The sequence below is a fragment of the Petaurus breviceps genome, unplaced genomic scaffold (assembly GCF_028583685.1).
Source record: "Petaurus breviceps papuanus isolate PSGF00001 unplaced genomic scaffold, PetGlider_PUasm1.0 91041, whole genome shotgun sequence".
In the NCBI taxonomy this organism is placed as follows: domain Eukaryota; kingdom Metazoa; phylum Chordata; class Mammalia; order Diprotodontia; family Petauridae; genus Petaurus; species Petaurus breviceps.
In genome coordinates, this window is record NW_027187400.1 from 35,796,856 (window position 1) to 35,805,700 (window position 8,845).

Here is an 8,845-nt window from a genome sequence, read left to right on the forward strand (position 1 = left end):
GCGCTAGACCATGTTAGACCATGGACAGGGAATGGAGGCTTTTACAGGGTAGCTGCATTAATTTTTCTATTTTTGAAAAGAATGAGGATCACTTTATATTAAAGGATGTGAGGGGATGGGTGTGGAGGGTGGGAGGCTGTGGTTTGAATGTTATACATTTAGAGGGGCTGGTCCTTCTGAGAAACCACTGCTGCCCCTTCTCTGGCAGGGAATTAAAAGAGTGAGTGTGCAGGGTACCAGGACTACTGGGTGCATAATATCTATGTTTGTACCAGATTATTATAGTGAAGCTAAATAAACATGTGTGATTTCCCATCTCTGTCTGGAGTCTCTCTTCTTGCCCCCACTCTTGACTGGTGAGACCAGAGTTCACTGTGGCTATCTGAATGGCAGGAAAACAGAGGTGAGGAGAAGGGAGGGAGGAAAGGGACAGGCCCAGGGCACTAAAGTGACCAAATCCTGCAAAACCACAGCTGAGTCACTTGTCCTGATGGATTATTAATTGTCCATCAGGTTTCACCCTAGGGGAGGAGAGCAGAGTTGGGAAATTTTTATTGTCCCTGGGTTTCCTTCCTAGTGTCTGAAGATGCTGAGTTAGTTGGTAAAGACCTTGTCTAGCCTTGCAGGACCAGTAATGGCTTCATTCATTCAATCCAATAGCATAGATCCTGATTAGGGCTAGTGAGACCAGAGTGATACCCCAGCTCATCTCCTAGGGAGAGGGAGGAATAATCTCTGAGATCCAGGGCTCCCTACTTTGAAAAAAGCCTCAGTAAGTGACATACTGAAATGGGCCACTTCACTGGGCTCCTCTGTGGGGATGGTGAAAGGAAGGTGGTACAGTGGGGAGGGCAGGAAGATGTGGTTTAAGTCCTGTTCCTGACACAGACTGGCTGTGTGACTCTGGGCAAGTCACTAAACCTCTGAAAGCTGAGCATCACTTTTAATGCTGTGAGCTGCCGAGAAGGCTCCATTACAATCACTGCACTGTCCTCTGGATAATCCTAAAGAGATGACTCTAGAAACTTTTGAGACATTTCCCCTTTGGAGCCAGAGCTGAGCCTTCTCATGCCATCAGCTTCCCCTGCCTCCACATCCATATCACCTTGCCCCTCCTATACCAGCTAGGTTCCAACTGGACTGGGAATCAAGAAGACCTAAGTTTGAATCTGATCTCAGCCATATACAAGATGGGTGGCCTTGGAAAAGTCACTTATCTTTTTTGTTAATTAAATTTTATGTTTATTTTTAGTTTACATCATTCATTTCCACAAGATTTTGATTTACAAATTTTCTCTCCATCTTTCTCCTACCCACCACCCCAAAATAGCGATTGCACTGTATACCACCTCTCCCATTCCCCTTACAATTTTCCAGGAGGGCAAGATGGATCTCTATACCCCAGTGCCTGCATATATTATTTCCCAGTTGCATGTAAAATAATAATAATAATAATATGTATATATATTTTTAACATTTGATTTTAAAACTTTGAATTCCAGATTCTTTCCCTTCCTCCCTTGTCACCCATCCTCACTGGGAAGATAAGCAATTCAATATAGTTTGTACATGAGTAGCTATGCAAAACATTTCCATAGTGGATATATTGTGAAAGACTGACTATATTTCCCTCCCTCCTATCCCACTCCCCACTTGATCTATTCTCTCCTTTGACCCTGTGCCTTTTCAAAAGTGTGTGCTTCCAACTTCCCTCCCCCCCCCAAACCTGCCCTCCCCTCCATCATCCCTCCTCTCATCCCCTTCCCCCCTACTCTCCTGTAGGCTGAGATACCCTATTTAGTGTATATGTCATTCCCTCCCTAAGAAAAATTCAATGAGAGTAAGGTTGACTCATTCCCTTTTGCCTTCCTATTCTTCCCCTCCATTGTAACAGTTGAACCTTGCCTCTTCTATATGAGATAGTTTACCCCATTCTGTCTCTCCCCATCTCCTCTCATTATATTCCTCTCTCACCTCTCAATTTCACCTTTTAGGTATCATCCCTTCCTATTCAATTGGCTCTGTGCTCTCTGTCTATGTATACCTGTACACACACACACACACACACACACATATACACACACTTAAATATGTATGTATACATATATATTCATTTCTATTCCCTTCAACTATTCTCATACTGAGAAAAGTTTCATAAGTTGCAATGATTGTTTTTCCACGTAGGAATGTAAATAGTTCAACTTTGATGAGTTCCTTATGATTTCTTTTCCCTGTTTACCTTCTCACGCTTCTCTTGGTTCTTGTATCTGAATGTCAAATTTTCTATTCAACTCTGGTTTTTTTATCAAGAAGGCTTGAAAGTCCTCTATTCCATTGAATGACCATATTTTCCCCTGAAACATGATACTCAGTTTTTATGGGTAGGTGATTCTTGGTTTTAATCTCCCAGCTCCTTTGACCTCCAGAATATCATATTCCAAACCCTTCGATCCCTCAGTGTAGAAGCTGCCAGATCCTGGGTTATCCTGATTGTGTTTCCACAATATTCAAATTGTTTCTTCTTGGCTGCTTGTAATATTTTCTCCTTGATCTGGGAACTCCAGAACCTGGCTATAATATTCCTAAGAGTTTTATTTTGGGGATATTTTTTCAGAGGTGACCAGTGGATTCTTTCAACCTCTATTTTGCCCTCTGGTTCTAAAACATCAGGGCAATTTTCCTTGAGAATTTCTCGAAGGATGATTTCTAGGTTCTTTTTTTTATCATGACTTTCAAGTAGTCCAATAATTTTTAAATTATCTCTCTTGGATCTATTTTTCAGGTCCATAGTTTTCCCAATGAAATATTTCACATTGCCTTCCATTTTTTCCATTTTTGGATGTTTCCATGTTTGGATCTATTTAATAGTATCTTGATTTCTCATAAAGTCACTGGCTTCCATTTGCTCCAATCTAATTTTGAAGGAATTACTCTCTTTGGTGAGCTTTTGAGATTCTTTTTCCATCTGGAAAATTCAGCTTTTTAAGGCATTCATTCTTCTCCTCATTGCCTTTTTGAGCCTCTTTTACCATTTGAGTTAGTCTATTTTTTAAGGTGTTATTTCCTTCAGTCAGCTTGTTGACTCTCTTTTCATGATTTTCTTGCATCATTCTCATTTGTCTTTCCAATTTTTCCTCCACTTCTCTTATTTGGTTTTCAAATCTTTCTTAAGCTTCTCTATGGCCTTTAACCAGCTCATATTTTTCTTGGAAGCTTTTGGTGGAGGAATTCTGACTTCGTGTCTTCCTCCTGTTCCATGCTTTGATCCTTTTTGTCCCCAAAAAAGGAATCCAAAGTTGGATTTCTGTGCTTGTTTTGCTTGTTTTGCTTGCTCATCAATTATTTGATTTTTGAGCTTTTTGCCACAGTAGAACTCTCCTTCCCGAAAGGAGAGCTTTGTCCCAAATTGCTGGGGTTTTCTCAGCTGCTGGAGTTATTAGTTGTGTGCCTTCTCTGAAGTCTCCACTGGCTCTGGCACCTGGTCACGCACCCCAGGACCTCCACCCTACACAACAATACAGATCCAAGCAAGTTAAAGCAAGAGCGATTACCCTTCAGACTGGTTGCTTGGTCCCCCTATGATAGGCAGGCCAGGAGGTCTGAAGCAGCCATGTGGCAGTGGGCCTCAGCCACTTCTCCCTCTGGGGGCAGAGGCTGGACTGCACTCTTGGTCTCCCTATTCCCAAAGTTCACACTGACTTTTTACTTTGTCTTTGGCATTCATGGTTGATAATTATGGAAACTGCCACAGCTGCTGATTATACACCCTTCTGAAGTCCCTCCAGCCGGTGGCTGGCTGTGGTTGCCCGTGGCTGCCCAGAGGCTAAAAATGCAAACTCATTTGGGGCTGGGCTCTGCTCCCAGAGCACTGTGATGGACCCTTCCTGCCTGCCCACCCACCTGCCTTCAGCAGGAGATTAGTTTTTTCTGTCACTTTGTGGGTTCTGTACCTCTAAAGTTTAATTAGTCATTTTTTACATGTATTGGAGGAGCTGGAAGTGGGAGTCATGCAGAAGTCCTTTTTCTACTCCACCATCTTGGCTCCTCCCCAAAAGTCACTTATCTTGACTGCCTCAGTTTTCTTATCTATAAAATGGGGATAATAATAGCACCTACATTCCAGGGTTGTGAGGATTAAATGAGATACCTCTTTGTAAGCCTTAAAGTGCTATATAAATGATAATAGTAACTTGTTTTTATGCCAGGCTTTGGTGCTGGCCCAGCACAAGTAGAATGGACATTCTTTTATATATCCTGAGTTTAGGAAGATAGGAACCCCCCCCCATGACCTTTACCCCCACTCTAAAAGATCAATATCAGAACTGCCTTCCTTTGCTTTCTCCATGGTCGTGGTTTTAGGTTCAAATCCCCCTGCATGGGTGAACCCATCAGATTCCTAGGATCATGGAATAAGAGATGGAGAGGCTGAGGCAGTCTCCATGGCCATGTAGTCTAATTCCTTTATTTTACAGATCAGGAAACTGAGGCTCAGAGAGTGGAAGTGACTTGTCCATGATGACATAGTCAGTCATTAAATAATGGAGTATTTGAACTCTGGTTCTCTGATACTAGATTCCATTATAACTGCACTCCCCCAAACTCCTTCCCCCATCAACTTTCAACAATACAGAATCTGCTCTAGAGTAGATTTGAGAGAGACATCCAACTTAAAAGCAGCCTTATTTAATGGAATATAGCTTCAAAACAAGATGCTTTCAATTGGGGGCACCTAAAAGTTTAAAGGGATAGGGAGAAGTAGGATGGCAGAATAGGGAGGTGGCCAGGCTTGAGGTTCAGAAGACTTTATTTGAGGTTCTGGCACATACTGGCTGTTTGACCACCCAGATTCTCTCATCTCCCCAACACACACCTGCATTCCATTGTCAAACAGCTCTACTGATAATAAACCCCTATGATTTATCAGAAGAAGTCCCAGCTCTGGCATCACAGAGGATGAGCTAGAGCCCTGCTTCTTCCATTAAACTATTGCCTTGACCTTCTCTCTGGACCTCAGTTTCCTCATCTGAAAACTGGGGGAATGAGATTAGATAATGTCTAAACTTCCAAATCCTGGGATCTTCATTGTACTCCCTCTTCCACAAAACAGCTCCTTGAATCACAGGAGCATCGATTGAAAACTAAAAGGAACCTCAGATTGTTGAGTTCAATGCCCTTCATTTATGCAGATTTGAAAGAAAGGGGGAGGGGAGAGTGTGAGAGAAAGAGAGAAATAGAGAGAGAGAGAGAGAGGCAATGAGAGAGAGAGAGAAAAAAAAGAGACAATGAGACTAAGAGACAACTAAGCAAAGAGACAGAGACAGAGAGGCAGAGATAGAGAGAAAATACAATTTGTTAAGTGCTTGCCATGTGCTAAGCTGTCTGCTAAGTACTTCTATTTTAATCATGAGCATTTCCACCTTAAAAATAAGCAAACTACAAATCAAAACTTGATTTATTATTTTGCTGATTACAAGACTTAAGAAAGTGATGGAGAAAATGTTCATGATGCAAATTAAACTTTTTTAATGAGAGATGGTTGTTAAACATTTACCATGCACCACTGGCTAAAACCGTACTGTAAAGTGCCTAAAAGTGGGGTGTGAATGACATCCTCCCTCAGTAATAACAATGGTCATTTACATGGTGCTTGATAGTTTGCAAAGCACTGTGCATAGGTCATCCTATTTGAGTAAGATGTTGTTAACCCCATTTTACAGATGAGGAAACTGATGCTCAGAGAAATTAACTGACTTGCCCAAGGCCATAAAGCTAGTGAGTACAAAAGGTGGGTTTTAACTGAGGTCTTCCTGCTCTAAATCTAGCACTGCATCCACTGTGGTAAACTACTTTGTGTATATTGGGAGTAGGGGTGGGTAGAAGGGAACTGTGTCAGATATGAGTGAACTGGCTACCTGGAGGGAGGGCGAGGATAAAAGGGAGAGGTGCAGAGCTGGGAAGGGGTCACTAGGCATGAATATTGGGAATATGATATGAAGAAGGGACATTGGGAGCATGAATCAGGGTTCAAATCTTGACTCTTCCATTCACTAGCTGTATGACCTTGGACAAGTCACTTAACTCCTCAGAGCCTCAGTTTCCTCATCTATAAAGTGAAGAGGTTAAATTAAATGACCTCTATGGTCTCATCCAGCTTGAACTCACTGGAGCCTTTCAGTCTGACCACTTTCATTAAAAAATAAAGGGAAGTAATTGTAATGGCCACTAGGTGATGCAATAGTGTACAGAGCGTTGGACACCTATTCAGGTAGCCCTTGGATAGAGTTTAGCCTCAAACACACTTCCTACCTGTCGGTCTCAGTTTTCTCACATGTAACATGGGAATAATAATAGCACCTACCTCCCAGGGTTGTTGTGAGGCTGAGATGTAAAGCCGTTTACAAACCTTAGAAAGCTATTTGAACAGTAGTTGTCACTTGTATGGGGCAGCTCAAGGTTACCTCTCCCAGGCTAGCTTGGGCCCCAGCTTAGCCTCTTTACCAATATGGCAGTGCTAAGAGTTTTGGCAAAGATCCAAGTGGGGGGGAGAGAGAAATCCAAGCCAGATTTAGGTACAGATTTAAGGGGGGGGAAGCTGCTTATTTAAGAAGTTTTGCTTGACTGAACCGGGTTAAAAAAAGTGTTTTGTATCTCAGGAGAGATAATTAATAGCATTGGGGAGGGGATGCCTGGAGTGGTGAGGTGAGGAGAAGGGGTGCCCAAGAAACCTGATTTTTAAAGTTTCAAATTGTTTTGCCCACATTATCTCATCTGAGTCTTGAAAACAATCCTGTGCAGCAGATGCATTTTTATTTCCATTTTTTCTTGTTATTCAGTTGCTTTCAGTCATGTGTGACTCTTCTTGACCCCATTTGGGGCTTTCTTGGCAAAGATCCTGGAGAGGTTTGTCATTTCCTTCCCCAGCTCATTTTACAGATGAGGAAACTGAGGCAAACAGGGTTAAGTAACTTGCCCAGGTTCACATATCTAGGAAGTGTCTGAAGCCAGATTTCCACTCAGCAAAATGAATCTTCCTGATGCTAGGCCTGACACTCAATCTACTGTGCCACCTAGCTGCCCCCATTCCCATTTCACCAATGAGCAAACTAAGACTCAGAGGCTTGAGGTGACTAGCCCAGGGTCTCACAGCTGGATTGGGGGCTAGACTTTCCTGCCTCCAAGTGCAGCTTTCTATCTGCTCTGCAATGTTGTTCATGTTCCAAACCCATCTTAGTCTACCTCTTTCCTCAATCCTGTCTCTCCAAACATCCAGCACATTCCTTTATATACAGTAGGAACTTAGCAAATGTTTGATGTGTGAGCCTTTTGTCACCTCTGTGTCTTGTATGCTCCTATTTGTATAGGCAACCCTGGTGGGGCATGAGGGTCTGTGCTCTCCTCACTTTCCTCAATGAGAAGGGGGCAGGTTCTGAATACTCAGACACCACACTCCTGGTCCCACTCACAGACAGATCTATCTCCTCTAGTCCCATCTATTTCCCCCCTCCTATTAGTGGAGTGTGACCTAAGATCTGCTCTCACTCCCATGGGCCACATGACTCAAATGACTCATTTTCCAGGGAAAATCCAGGTGAGACCACAATTTAAGATTTAGGGTTCTGCTTGGTGTTATAGGAATATAAATTTTTAAGATCTTCCCTGACCCTAGATTAAGTGTGCCTGGAGACTGTGATGGGAGGCTTATTTGTCAGGAATGCCCACACCTTGGTGCCTTGTGATTGGGCAGTGGGTCAAGAGGGCTGTTACATTCTCTGACTCAGGAGAAGGCTATATAATCCTTGATGTGAGACTTTGTTTTGGGGCTCACTTTGAGAAGTGTTGTGTGATTTGACCAGATGAGACTCTGGGCAGCCGTTGAGAGCTCCCCAGCTTTGAAAACTCAGATGTTGATGCTTCCCTCTCTGGTAACTGTGATTTGGTATGGATGTAATGGTTGGACAGTTGGAGACCTGTCTGCTTGAAATGTTTCTGTCTGTATACCCTGAAGTTCGGGGTGCTGGCCTTTTTCCCCTGAACTAGGTAAATGATATGTTTGTTTGATTAATGTAAGCTTGTTAACCCATTTTGAGTTGCTTTCTTTTAGCAAAGCAGATCTAAGAACCTGTGTTGGAAGCCACCCTGGGGATGCTGGGGTGCTTGCTGCTACACTTGGATGGGTTACAGAAGCATGCACCAAAAGAAATTGTCCATTGATAGTGCTCCCACACCAAATGTTTTGAACCTTACACGAGAACTGAAGGTCCTGCTATGAAAAATAAAACCTTCAGGTCTGTCCCTCCAAACACACTCTGATCTCAGGGAAGGGCAAGGTTGTAAACGATAGGAAGGAACTACTTTATAAAAAGAAAATCAGGCTCATATGTCACCACCCTCAGAGGGGGAGAACAATGTAGGATGAACACAGTCCCTCTGCTGTCCCTCAGTTTGACCTACCTGAATGGACAGAAGGAGAACCTGATAGGAGAAAAAGATGACCCTCAGGCATTAGAATTTCAAAGCGCAGAAGGACAGTCCTCTACCATCAGGCTGTAGGCTCTCTCCTCTCTACTAGAAGATGCCTCTTCACCTTTTGCCTCCTACTTTGGTGAGTTTCTCCCACAACCTTGATTTTGAGGCAGTGCCCAGGCCGGTCCTGCTGTGTCCTTCCTTCACTCCTCTCCCAGCACAATCCTTATTTTCTAGACTTCTCACTCCTATCTATCTATCTATCTATCTATCTATCTATCTATCTATCTATCTATCTATCTATCTATCTGTCTGTCTGTCTGTCTACCTGTCTGTCCATCTATCTATCTTTCTGCATGTATCTTCTACCCATCTTTCTCTC